The sequence below is a fragment of the Salvelinus fontinalis genome, chromosome 6, assembly GCF_029448725.1.
Source record: "Salvelinus fontinalis isolate EN_2023a chromosome 6, ASM2944872v1, whole genome shotgun sequence".
Taxonomy (NCBI): domain Eukaryota; kingdom Metazoa; phylum Chordata; class Actinopteri; order Salmoniformes; family Salmonidae; genus Salvelinus; species Salvelinus fontinalis.
Window position 1 is genome coordinate 4,191,498 of NC_074670.1, and position 13,521 is coordinate 4,205,018.

A 13,521-nucleotide genomic window follows, 5' to 3' on the forward strand; every position below is an offset into this window, starting at 1 on the left:
GAGCCCTGCTCTGACCCCGTCCCCATGGAGCCCTGCTCTGACCCCGTCCCCATAGAGCCCTGCTCTGACCACGCCCTATAGAGCCCTGCTCTGACCACACCCTCATAGAGCCCTGCTCTGACCCCGCCCCCATAGAGCCCTCCTCTGACCACGCCCTATAGAGCCCTGCTCTGACCACACCCTCATAGAGCCCTGCTCTGACCCCGTCCCCATAGAGCCCTGCTCTGACCACGCCCCCATAGAGCCCTGCTCTGACCCCGCCCCCATAGAGCCCTGCTCTAATCACGCCCCCATAGAGCCCTGCTCTGACCACGCCCTATAGAGCCCTGCTCTGACCACGCCCCCATAGAGCCATGCTCTGACCCCACCCCCATAGAGCCCTGCTCTGACCCCACCCCCATAGAGCCCTGCTCTGACCCCATCCCCATGGAGCCCTGCTCTGACCCCGCCCCCATAGAGCCCTGCTCTGACCCCATAGAGCCCTGCTCTGACCCCATAGAGCCCTGCTCTGACCCTGTCCCAATAGAGCTCTGCTCTGACCCCGTCCCCATAGAGCCCTGCTCTGACCCCGCCCCCATAGAGCCCTGCTCTGACCCCGTCCCCATAGAGCTCTGCTCTGACCCCGTCCCCATAGAGCCCTGCTCTGACCCCGTCCCCATAAAGCCCTGCTCTGACCCCGTCCCCATAGAGCTCTGCTCTGACCCCGTCCCCATAGAGCCCTGCTCTGACCCCGTCCCCATAGAGCCCTGCTCTGACCCCGTCCCCATAGAGCCCTGCTCTGACCCCGTAGGGACCCAGCTAGTGTGTTGTCTTTATGACATTCATGAATACCTGAACTACTAAAGTAGATAATTTGTTTATAAATCCCAACGCTTTCCCCTCATTGGAGGATTAAAAGGCTGAAGAGGAGGACCCTCTATCCACAACAGACCAAACCATTGGGTCACTACTTTGTTACTTCCTGTGTGTCCCATCCTTTTTATTTGGAGGATTATAGAGTCAGGTGAGAAGGAAGACTTTGTATTTTCCCCTTTCTTCAAGATTATACCGTGCCTCGGGAGGAAGAGAATGACCTTGGGGGTGTCGCAAATGGCCCCCTATTCCCTATGCAGGGCACTAATTATGACCTGAGCCCCTACGGTGCACTATATAGGGAACAGGGTGCCATGGGTTACACCTCTAGTATCTCAGCCAGTTGTACCTCTAGTATCTCAGTCAGTCGTACCTCTAGTATCTCAGTCAGTTACACCTCTAGTATCTCAGTCAGTCGTACCTCTAGTATCTCAGTCAGTCGTACCTCTAGTATCTCAGTCAGTTGTACCTCTAGTATCTCAGTCAGTTGTACCTCTAGTATCTCAGTCAGTTGTACCTCTAGTATCTCAGTCAGTCGTACCTCTAGTATCTCAGTCAGTCGTACCTCTAGTATCTCAGTCAGTCGTACCTCTAGTATCTCAGTCAGTTGCACCTCTAGTATCTCAGTCAGCTGTACCTCTAGTATCTCAGTCAGTTGTAACTCTAGTATCTCAGTCAGTCGTAGATCTAGTATCTCAGTCAGTCGTACCTCTAGTATCTCAGTCAGCTGTACCTCTAGTATCTCAGTCAGTTGTAACTCTAGTATCTCAGTCAGTTGTACCTCTAGTATCTCAGTCAGTCGTAGATCTAGTATCTCAGTCAGTCGTACCTCTAGTATCTCAGTCAGTTGTACCTCTAGTATCTCAGTCAGTTGTACCTCTAGTATCTCAGTCAGTTGTACCTCTAGTATCTCAGTCAGACGTACCTCTAGTATCTCAGTCAGTTGTACCTCTAGTATCTCAGTCAGTTGTACCTCTAGTATCTCAGTCAGTTGTACCTCTAGTATCTCAGTCAGTTGTACCTCTAGTATCTCAGTCAGTTGTACCTCTAGAATCTCAGTCAGTTGTACCTCTAGTATCTCAGTCAGTCGTACCTCTAGTATCTCAGTCAGTCGTAGATCTAGTATCTCAGTCAGTTGTACCTCTAGTATCTCAGTCAGTCGTACCTCTAGTATCTCAGTCAGTTGTAGATCTAGTATCTCAGTCAGTCGTACCTCTAGTATCTCAGTCAGTCGTACCTCTAGTATCTCAGTCAGTCGAACCTCTAGTATCTCAGTCAGTCGAACCTCTAGTATCTCAGTCAGTCGTACCTCTAGTATCTCAGTCAGTTGTAGATCTAGTATCTCCGTCAGTTGTACCTCTAGTATCTCAGTCAGTTGCACCTCTAGTATCTCAGTCAGTTGTAGCTCTAGTATCTCAGTCAGTTGTACCTCTAGTATCTCCGTCAGTTGTACCTCTAGTATCTCAGTCAGTTGCACCTCTAGTATCTCAGTCAGTTGTACCTCTAGTATCTCAGTCAGTTGTAGATCTAGTATCTCAGTCAGTTGCACCTCTAGTATCTCAGTCAGTTGTACCTCTAGTATCTCAGTCAGTCGTACCTCTAGTATCTCAGTCAGTTGTAGATCTAGTATCTCCGTCAGTTGTACCTCTAGTATCTCAGTCAGTTGCACCTCTAGTATCTCAGTCAGTTGTAGCTCTAGTATCTCAGTCAGTTGTACCTCTAGTATCTCAGTCAGTTGTACCTCTAGTATCTTATTCAGTCGTACCTCTAGTATCTCCGTCAGTTGTACCTCTAGTATCTCAGTCAGTTGCACCTCTAGTATCTCAGTCAGTTGTAGCTCTAGTATCTCAGTCAGTTGTACCTCTAGTATCTCAGTCAGTTGTACCTCTAGTATCTTAGTCAGTCGTACCTCTAGTATCTCAGTCAGTTGAACCTCTAGTATCTCAGTCAGTTGTACCTCTAGTATCTCAGTCAGTTGAACCTCTAGTATCTCAGTCAGTTGTAGCTCTAGTATCTCAGTCAGTTGTACCTCTAGTATCTCAGTCAGTTGTACCTCTAGTATCTCAGTCAGTTGTACCTCTAGTATCTCAGTCAGTTGTACCTCTAGTATCTCAGTCAGTCGTACCTCTAGTATCTCAGTCAGTTGTACCTCTAGTATCTCAGTCAGTTGTACCTCTAGTATCTCAGTCAGTTGTACCTCTAGTATCTCAGTCAGTTGTAGATCTAGTATCTCAGTCAGTTGTACCTCTAGTATCTCAGTCAGTTGTAGATCTAGTATATCAGTCAGTTGTACCTCTAGTATCTCAGTCGTACCTCTAGTACCTCAGTCAGTCGTACCTCTAGTATCTCAGTCAGTTGAACCTCTAGTATCTCAGTCAGTCGTACCTCTAGTATCTCAGTCAGTTGTAGCTCTAGTATCTCAGTCAGTTGTAGCTCTAGTATCTCAGTCAGTTGAACCTCTAGTATCTCAGTCAGTTGTAGCTCTAGTATCTCAGTCAGTTGTACCTCTAGTATCTCAGTCAGTTGTACCTCTAGTATCTCAGTCAGTTGTACCTCTAGTATCTCAGTCAGTTGTACCTCTAGTATCTCAGTCAGTTGTACCTCTAGTATCTCAGTCAGTTGTAGATCTAGTATCTCAGTCAGTCAGGGGCCATTCCTACCGTTGTCCTGTGTTCCCAGGGAGATGCTGAGACCACTCGTCCTCTTCCTGAGGGTCATGAGTCTCTGCTGGGAGATCTGCCTGACGAAGGACAACGTGCGGTCCGTATCATGTGCAGATATCTTGGAGTCTGCTGGCTCTCTGCACTGCCACATAGACTTACTGTGGTGCACCGTCAACTAGAGTGAGATATACAATCAGTCAATCACATTGTGTTCATAAAGTCCAAAGAACATGTCACAACGTGCTTTATATAGAAGAGAACTCAGGAATATTCTGTTGGTCTGGATGTTTAGTCGTATGGATTGGTAAAGCAGTGTCAACATTAGATAAGTCAACTGTTTTGATGTTTAGTCTTAAGGATGGATAAAGCAGCGTCAACATTAGATAAGTCAACTGTTTTGATGTTTAGTCTTAAGGATGGATAAAGCAGCGTCAACATTAGATAAGTCAACTGTTTTGATGTTTAGTCTTAAGGATGGATAAAGCAGCGTCAACATTAGATAAGTCAACTGTTTTGATGTTTAGTCTTAAGGATGGATAAAGCAGCGTCAACATTAGATAAGTCAACTGTTTTGATGTTCAGTCTTAAGGATGGATAAAGCAGCGTCAACATTAGATAAGTCAACTGTTTTGATGTTTAGTCGTACGGATTGATAAAGCAGCGTCAACATTAGATAAGTCAACTGTTTTGATGTTCAGTCGTACGGATTGATAAAGCAGCGTCAACATTAGATAAGTCAACTGTTTTGATGTTTAGTCTTAAGGATGGATAAAGCAGCGTCAACATTAGATAAGTCAACTGTTTTGATGTTTAGTCTTAAGGATGGATAAAGCAGCGTCAACATTAGATAAGTCAACTGTTTTGATGTTTAGTCGTACGGATTGATAAAGCAGCGTCAACATTAGATAAGTCAACTGTTTTGATGTTCAGTCGTACGGATTGATAAAGCAGCGTCAACATTAGATAAGTCAACTGTTTTGATGTTTAGTCTTAAGGATGGATAAAGCAGCGCCAACACTAGATAAGTCAACTGTTTTATAAAGAAGACTTGCTCACAGAAAGAAAGAATAAGAGCTCATTCTCAAAGAAGTTGCCTTTTCAAGTTGGCTTTTCAAGACAATACTTACACTGTTTCTGTTCTGCTTTCCGGATGTGTATATGGGCGGTAATGAGGACGCTTTGGATCTGGAAATACAAAACAGAACGTGTAAGAAAGATCAGATGATTGACAGGAAACAGAAAACCCAACCGTCTAAAAATGCATTGTGCTTCACACATCAAGTGTAAGAAACGTCTGTAACGGAGAAGGAGAGAGAGTGAACAAAAGGAGAGAACAATTAATGAAGTAAGGCCTGAATAAAGGAACAATCCATGAGTCAGAAGCCTTCTGAGATATTCACCCTGTAGTCCTTCGTATGCCCCTTGGTTTGGTGAACAGAAGGTCACTGTAAGGAAGTCTTTTAAACTTGTCTCTCCCAACAGCCACGTAAAACTGTCCACTCTCCAAGTCCTTTCCATCATTCACATGATTTCCATCAAAGGTGTAAAGGCTGTAAAGAAGAAGAACACATCACAGTCATTTAGGAACAAGAAGAAGAAGACGTTATAAACCAGATCTAATCTTACGTTGACAATGAAACTCACAGGACGAGTTTCCCAGACACAGATTAAGGCTAATCCTAATCCAAAACCTAAAATGTATTTGATTGGAGAATCCCCATTGAGTAAGGCTTTTCAGTCCTGGACTAGGTTTAATCTGTCTGGGAAACTGCACCCCAAAAGTTGATGAAACAGATTAATAATTGACTTAATAATCGATCAACATCTATTTAAGTGAAACCAATGACGTTTGGTACCTTCGTACACACCCCAGGATTCTCAAACCCATTTTGTCAGTGATCATCTCCAGAACCCTGTCGTACTGGCCCAGTATCCGTTGGGGTATCAGCAGCCTTAACGCAGGGTTCAACACATCCCCATTCGCTACCACACTGCCAAGAGAATCAGAACTCTTCACAATCAGAACACAAAACATACTCACTACGACTGTAGTAACCTGGCTGGCTCACCTAGCTATCACCTCTTTGGGATAGGGGGCAGCATTGGAAAGTTTGGATGAAAAGCGTGCCCAGAGTAAACTGCCTGTTACTTAGGCCCAGAAGCTAGAATATGCATATAATTAGTAGATTTGGATAGAAAACACTCTAAAGTTTCCAAAACTGTTAAAATAATGTCTGTGAGTATAACAAAATTCATATGGTAGGCGAAAACCTGAGAAAAATCGAACCAGGAAGTGGGAATTCTGAGGTTTGTAGTTTTCAAGTGAATGCCTATCGAATATCCAGTGTCTGTGGGGTCAGATTGCACTTCCTAAGGCTTCCAGTAGATGTCAACAGTCTTTAGAAGTTGTTTCAGGCTTCTATTGTGAAAGGGGAGAGAATAAGAGCACTCAGAGTAAGTGGCTCAGCTGAAAGCCATGAGTTGTTTATCGCGCGTAGCCGTGAGCGCGACATTCATTCCCTTTCCTTTCTAATGAAAACGGTATTGTCCGGTTGAAATATTATTGAATATTTATGATAAAAACACCCTAAGGTTTGATTAAAAACATAGTTTGACATGTTTCTACGAACTTTACTGGAACTTTTTTGACTTTTTGTCTGGATGTTGTGGCCGCGCTTTGTGCATATGGATTACTGGACTAAACGCACAAAAAAAAGTAGGTTTTTGGACATAAAGATGAACTTTATCGAACAAAACAAACATTTATTGTCTAACATGGAGTCCTGGGAGTGCCAACAGATGAAGATCATCAAAGGTTAAGTGATTCATTTTAACGCTATTTCTGACTTTTGTGACACCTCTCCTTGGCCTGAAAATGTCTGTATGGTTTTTGTGGTTAGGCGCTGTCCTAACATAATCGCATGGTGTGCTTTCGCCGTAAAGCCTTTTTGAAATCGGACAGTGTGGTTGGATTAACAAGTAGTTTATCTTTAAAATGGTGTATAATACTTGTATGTTTGAGGAATTTTAATTGTGAGATTTCTGTTGTTTGAATTTGGCGCCCTGCAATTTCACTGGCTGTAGGCCAGGTGTTCCGCTAGCAGAACCCCCTTCCCAGAAAGGTTAAGACAAACGCTCTGGATAAAACCGTCTGCTAAATTACTCCAAATGTCAAATGTAATTATAAACTGGGTGGTTCGAGCCCTGAATGCTGATTGGCTGACAGCCGTGGTATATCAGACCGTATACCACGGGTATGACAAAAACATGTTTATGATAGCAATAAGGCACCTTGGGGGTTTATTGTGATATATGGCCAATATACCACGGTTAAGGGATGTATCCAGACACTCCGCGTTGCGTCGTGCCTAAGAACAGCCCTTAGCCGTGATATATTGGCCATATACCACACCCCCTCGGGGCCTTATTGCTAAATTATAACACAATTACTATCATGCAACAGTTCAGATCAATATCAATCACAAACAACTGTGATGATGTAGTAGGGTCTACCTGAATATTAACACAATCCACAGACACACTCACACAGGGACAAATGCACACACAAGTTGAACTTACAAAATCGAACAGGGCTCTTTGATGGGTTTCAGGAATCTTGCTGATACAATGATTCGACTCTGGGGCACCGGTTTAGCCTGTGGATAAGGCTAAAAGTAGAGGAGAGATTTATTTAACTAGGCAAGTCAGTTAAGAACAAACTCTTATTCACAATGACGGCCTACCGGGTAACAGTGGGTTAACTGGCAGCCTACCGGGGAACAGTGGGTTAACTGGCAGTCTACCAGGAAACAGTGGGTTAACTGGCAGCCTACCGGGGAACAGTGGGTTAACTGGCAGCCTACCGGGGAACAGTGGGTTAACTGGCAGCCTACCGGGGAACAGTGGGTTAACTGACGGCCTCTTGGGGAACAGTGGGTTAACTGGCAGCCTACCGGGGAACAGTGGGTTAACTGGCAGCCTACCGGGGAACAGTGGGTTAACTGGCAGCCTACCGGGGAACAGTGGGTTAACTGGCAGCCTACCGGGGAACAGTGGGTTAACTGGCAGCCTACCGGGGAACAGTGGGTTAACTGGCAGTCTACCGGGGAACAGTGGGTTAACTGGCAGCCTACCGGGGAACAGTGGGTTAACTGACGGCCTCTTGGGGAACAGTGGGTTAACTGGCAGCCTACCGGGGAACAGTGGGTTAACTGGCAGCCTACCGGGGAACAGTGGGTTAACTGGCAGCCTACCGGGGAACAGTGGGTTAACTGGCAGCCTACCAGGGAACAGTGGGTTAACTGGCAGCCTACCGGGGAACAGTGGGTTAACTGGCAGCCTACCGGGGAACAGTGGGTTAACTGGCAGCCTACCGGGGAACAGTGGGTTAACTGGCAGCCTACCGGGGAACAGTGGGTTAACTGGCAGCCTGCCGGGGAACAGTGGGTTAACTGGCAGTCTGCCGGGGAACAGTGGGTTAACTGGCAGCCTACCGGAGAACAGTGGGTTAACTGGCAGCCTACCGGGGAACAGTGGGTTAACTGACGGCCTACCGGGGAACAGTGGGTTAACTGGCAGCCTACCGGGGAACAGTGGGTTAACTGGCAGTCTACCGGGGAACAGTGGGTTAACTGGCAGCCTACCGGGGAACAGTGGGTTAACTGGCAGCCTACCGGAGAACAGTGGGTTAACTGGCGGCCTACCGGGGAACAGTGGGTTAACTGACGGCCTACCGGGGAACAGTGGGTTAACTGGCAGGCTACCGGGGAACAGTGGGTTAACTGGCAGTCTACCGGGGAACAGTGGGTTAACTGGCAGCCTACCGGGGAACAGTGGGTTAACTGGCAGCCTACCGGAGAACAGTGGGTTAACTGGCAGCCTACCGGGGAACAGTGGTTTAACTGGCAGCCTACCGGGGAACAGTGGGTTAACTGGCAGCCTACCGGGGAACAGTGGGTTAACTGGCAGCCTACCGGGGAACAGTGGGTTAACTGGCAGCCTACCGGGGAACAGTGGGTTAACTGACAGCCTACCGGGGAACAGTGGGTTAACTGGCAGCCTACCGGGGAACAGTGGGTTAACTGGCAGCCTACCCGGGGAACAGTGGGTTAACTGGCAGTCTACCGGGGAACAGTGGGTTAACTGACAGTCTACCGGGGAACAGTGGGTTAACTGGCAGCCTACCGGGGAACAGTGGGTTAACTGACGGCCTCTTGGGGAACAGTGGGTTAACTGGCAGCCTACCGGGGAACAGTGGGTTAACTGGCAGCCTACCGGGGAACAGTGGGTTAACTGGCAGCCTACCGGGGAACAGTGGGTTAACTGGCAGCCTACCGGGGAACAGTGGGTTAACTGGCAGCCTACCGGGGAACAGTGGGTTAACTGGCAGCCTACCGGGGAACAGTGGGTTAACTGGCAGCCTACCGGGGAACAGTGGGTTAACTGGCAGCCTACCGGGAAACAGTGGGTTAACTGGCAGCCTACCGGGGAACAGTGGGTTAACTGGCAGCCTACCGGGGAACAGTGGGTTAACTGGCAGTCTACCGGGGAACAGTGGGTTAACTGGCAGTCTACCAGGAAACAGTGGCTTAACTGGCAGCCTACCGGGGAACAGTGGGTTAACTGGCAGTCTACCAGGGAACAGTGGGTTAACTGGCAGTCTGCCGGGGAACAGTGGGTTAACTGGCAGCCTACCGGAGAACAGTGGGTTAACTGGCAGCCTACCGGGGAACAGTGGGTTAACTGACGGCCTACCGGGGAACAGTGGGTTAACTGGCAGTCTACCGGGGAACAGTGGGTTAACTGGCAGCCTACCGGGGAACAGTGGGTTAACTGGCAGCCTACCGGGGAACAGTGGGTTAACTGGCAGCCTACCGGGGAACAGTGGGTTAACTGGCAGCATACCGGGGAACAGTGGGTTAACTGGCAGCCTACCGGGGAACAGTGGGTTAACTGGCAGCCTACCGGGGAACAGTGGGTTAACTGGCAGCCTACCGGGGAACAGTGGGTTAACTGACGGCCTACTGGGGAACAGTGGGTTAACTGACAGTCTACCGGGGAACAGTGGGTTAACTGGCAGCCTACCGGGGAACAGTGGGTTAACTGGCAGCCTACCGGGGAACAGTGGGTTAACTGGCAGCCTACCGGGGAACAGTGGGTTAACTGGCTTGTTCAGGGGAAGAACTACAGATTTTAACTTTGTCGGCTCGGGGATTCAATCTTTTTTTTGTTGTAAACTAACACTCCCACTTGCTCCCCCCCACCCCACCCCCACCTTACTAACTCTGACCTTGCTGATAACTACTTTATTGAGGACAAATGTACTTTACTACGACTGTGATATGTGGTTGTCCCTCCTAGCTATCTGTAGATGAATGTACTGACTGTGATATGAGGTTGTCCCACCTAGCTATCTGTAGATGAATGTACTGACTATGACTGTGATATGTGGTTGTCCCTCCTAGCTATCTGTAGATGAATGTACTGACTATGACTGTGATATGAGGTTGTCCCAACTAGCTATCTGTAGATGAATGTACTGACTATGACTGTGATATGAGGTTGTCCCACCTAGCTATCTGTAGATGAATGTACTGACTATGACTGTGATATGTGGTTGTCCCTCCTAGCTATCTGTAGATGAATGTACTGACTATGACTATGATATGTGGTTGTCCCTCCTAGCTATCTGAAGATGAATGTACTGACTGTGACTGTGATATGTGGTTGTACCATCTAGCTATCTGTAGATGAATGTACTGACTATGACTGTGATATGTGGTTGTCCCATCTAGCTATCTGTAGATGAATGTACTGACTTTGACTGTGATATGTGATATGTGGTTGTCCCACCTAGCTATCTGTAGATGAATGTACTGACTATGACTGTGATATGTGGTTGTCCCTCCTAGCTATCTGTAGATGAATGTACTGACTGTGACTGTGATATGTGGTTGTCCCTCCTAGCTATCTGTAGATGAATGTACTGACTGTGATATGTGGTTGTCCCTCCTAGCTATCTGTAGATGAATGTACTGACTATGACTGTGATATGTGGTTGTCCCACCTAGCTATCTGTAGATGAATGTACTGACTATGACTGTGATATGTGGTTGTCCCTCCTAGCTATCTGTAGATGAATGTACTGACTGTGATATGTGGTTGTCCCACCTAGCTATCTGTAGATGAATGTACTGACTATGACTGTGATATGTGGTTTTCCCACCTAGCTATCTGTAGATGAATGTACTGACTATGACTGTGGTATGTGGTTTTCCCACCTAGCTATCTGTAGATGAATGTACTGACTATGACTGTGATATGTGGTTTTCCCACCTAGCTATCTGTAGATGAATGTACTGACTATGACTGTGGTATGTGGCTGTCCCTACTAGCTATCTGTAGATGAATGTACTGACTATGACTGTGGTATGTGGCTGTCCCTACTAGCTATCTGTAGATGAATGTACTGACTATGACTGTGGTATGTGGTTGTCTCACCCAGATATTTTAAGATGAACGCACTAACTGTAAGTCGCTCTGGATAAGACCGTCTGCTAATCCCTAACAGTCAATTTTTTATTTATCTTTATTTAACTAGGCAAGTCAGTTAAGAACAAATTCTTAGTTCTGAATGCAGGATAAATGGAGTTATCCCTGAGTTATCGTGGCCTGGACCAGGTTAGTTCTGGAGGATTCGTTGCCATAGAAATGTCCCTGGCTAAAAGGTGAGCCACGTTCGTTTGACCGGTTCTCCTGAGTTGAACCCAAGAGTTGATCAACGTTACGTCTTTATCTCCTCAGACCTGCTTGGTAGGACAACCCTCTGGCACTACTTTGTCATGTCTGCTCCTTTGTTGTGTGTTCCTAATGGTTCTCTGGCACTACTTCATCATGTCTGCTCCTTTGTTGTGTGTTCCTGATGTTTCTCTGGCACTACTTCGTCATGTCTGCTCCTTTGTTGTGTGTTCCTAATGGTTCTCTGGCACTACTTTGTCATGTCTGCTCCTTTGTTGTGTGTTCCCAATGTTTCCATTCTTTAGCTCCCTTTCAGACCTCCACGTCTTTGGTCCCCACATCCTGGTTCCCCACATCCTGGTTCTCCACATCCTGGTTCTCCACATCCTGGTTCTCCACACCCTTGTTCTCCACACCCTTGTTCTCCACACCCTTGTTCTCCACACCCTTGTTCTCCACGTCCTGGTTCTCCACACCCTGGTTCTCCACACCCTTGTTCTCCACACCCTTGTTCTCCACACCCTTGTTCTCCACACCCTTGTTCTCCACACCCTGGTTCTCCACACCCTGGTTCTCCACACCCTTGTTCTCCACACCGTTGTTCATTGCATTCTGACGGATGCGCCATAATGGCATCGACAGTCCTGAACCTAGCCTACAGTCTATGGTGGCAGCAACAGTCCTGAACCTAGCCTACAGTCCATGGTGGCAGCAACAGTCCTGAACCTAGCCTACAGTCCATGGTGGCAGCAACAGTCCTGAACCTAGCCTACAGTCCATGGTGACAGCAACAGTCCTGAACCTAGCCTACAGTCCATGGTGACAGCAACAGTCCTGAACCTAGCCTACAGTCCATGGTGACAGCAACAGTCCTGAACCTAGCTTACAGTCCATGGTGGCAGCAACAGTCCTGAACCTAGCCTACAGTCCATGGTGGCAGCAACAGTCCTGAACCTAGCCTACAGTCCATGGTGACAGCAACAGTCCTGAACCTAGCCTACAGTCCATGGTGACAGCAACAGTCCTGAACCTAGCTTACAGTCCATGGTGGCAGCAACAGTCCTGAACCTAGCCTACAGTCCATGGTGACAGCAACAGTCCTGAACCTAGCTTACAGTCCATGGTGACAGCAACAGTCCTGAACCTAGCTTACAGTCCATGGTGACAGCAACAGTCCTGAACCTAGCCTACAGTCCATGGTGACAGCAACAGTCCTGAACCTAGCCTACAGTCCATGGTGACAGCAACAGTCCTGAACCTAGCTTACAGTCCATGGTGACAGCAACAGTCCTGAACCTAGCTTACAGTCCATGGTGACAGCAACAGTCCTGAACCTAGTTTACAGTCCATCCTAACCCTACTTCCTCTTAAGTGTGGCGGGCAGTTTGGTCACAGCCAGGGTTCTGAGTGTTGTTTGAGGGCCTCTGTAATTGAACCAATCAGAGGAACATGACAGTGGTGAGTGTGGCTCTCATAAATAGACTGGCTTATTAAACCTCCACTAGTCATGATTACAACAGAAATCATGCAGTGCCTGTGTGGCAAATGGCACCCTATTCCCTATATAGTGCCCTACTTTTGGCCAGAGCACTATGGTCCCTGGTCAAAAGTGGTGCCCTACATAGGATTGCAGTTTCATTTGGGACACAGCCTGTGCTTGTGGCTGCTCCTCTGCAAATAAACGGATTGTAAATTAAACCCTTCGCGCTGGACAAGGTGGCTACGGACGTGTGACGTCAGTGTTTCCACCGCTCGGTGTGTGGTAAGATATATCTGAGGCACTCTGCGGCCAACAATGGTTGACTAAAGATGCCATTCCAGATTAAATATGTATTGAAGGAGGTTGATTATCATCATTACATTAGTAATTCATAGTCACTGATCTGCCTACAAAGTGATTATTCACAAACCACAAAGGAGGTGACTAAACACTGGTATTCACCTCACTTAGCTGCTCTTTCTCAAACAGCACTTAACACGTTTACATGCACATCAATATCCTGTTATTATTCAGGTTACCATGTTTACATGCACACCAATATCCTGTTATTATTCAGGTTACCATGTTTACATGCACACCAATATCCTGTTATTATTCAGGTTACCATGTTTACATGCACACCAATATCCTGTTATTATTCAGGTTACCATGTCTACATGCACACCAATATCCTGTTATTATTCAGGTTACCATGTTTACATGCACACCAATATCCTGTTATTATTCAGGTTGCCATGTCTACATGCACACCAATATCCTGTTATTATT

The 13,521-nt window shown here is 47.0% G+C and overlaps 1 pseudogene; it reads right to left on the reverse strand.

Annotated features, from left to right (window-relative positions):
• The window catches only part of LOC129856757 (doublecortin domain-containing protein 2-like), a 43,537-nt pseudogene extending 31,679 nt beyond the window's left edge, over positions 1-11,858 (reverse strand).
• Between the last annotated feature and the right edge of the window lie 1,663 nt (positions 11,859-13,521).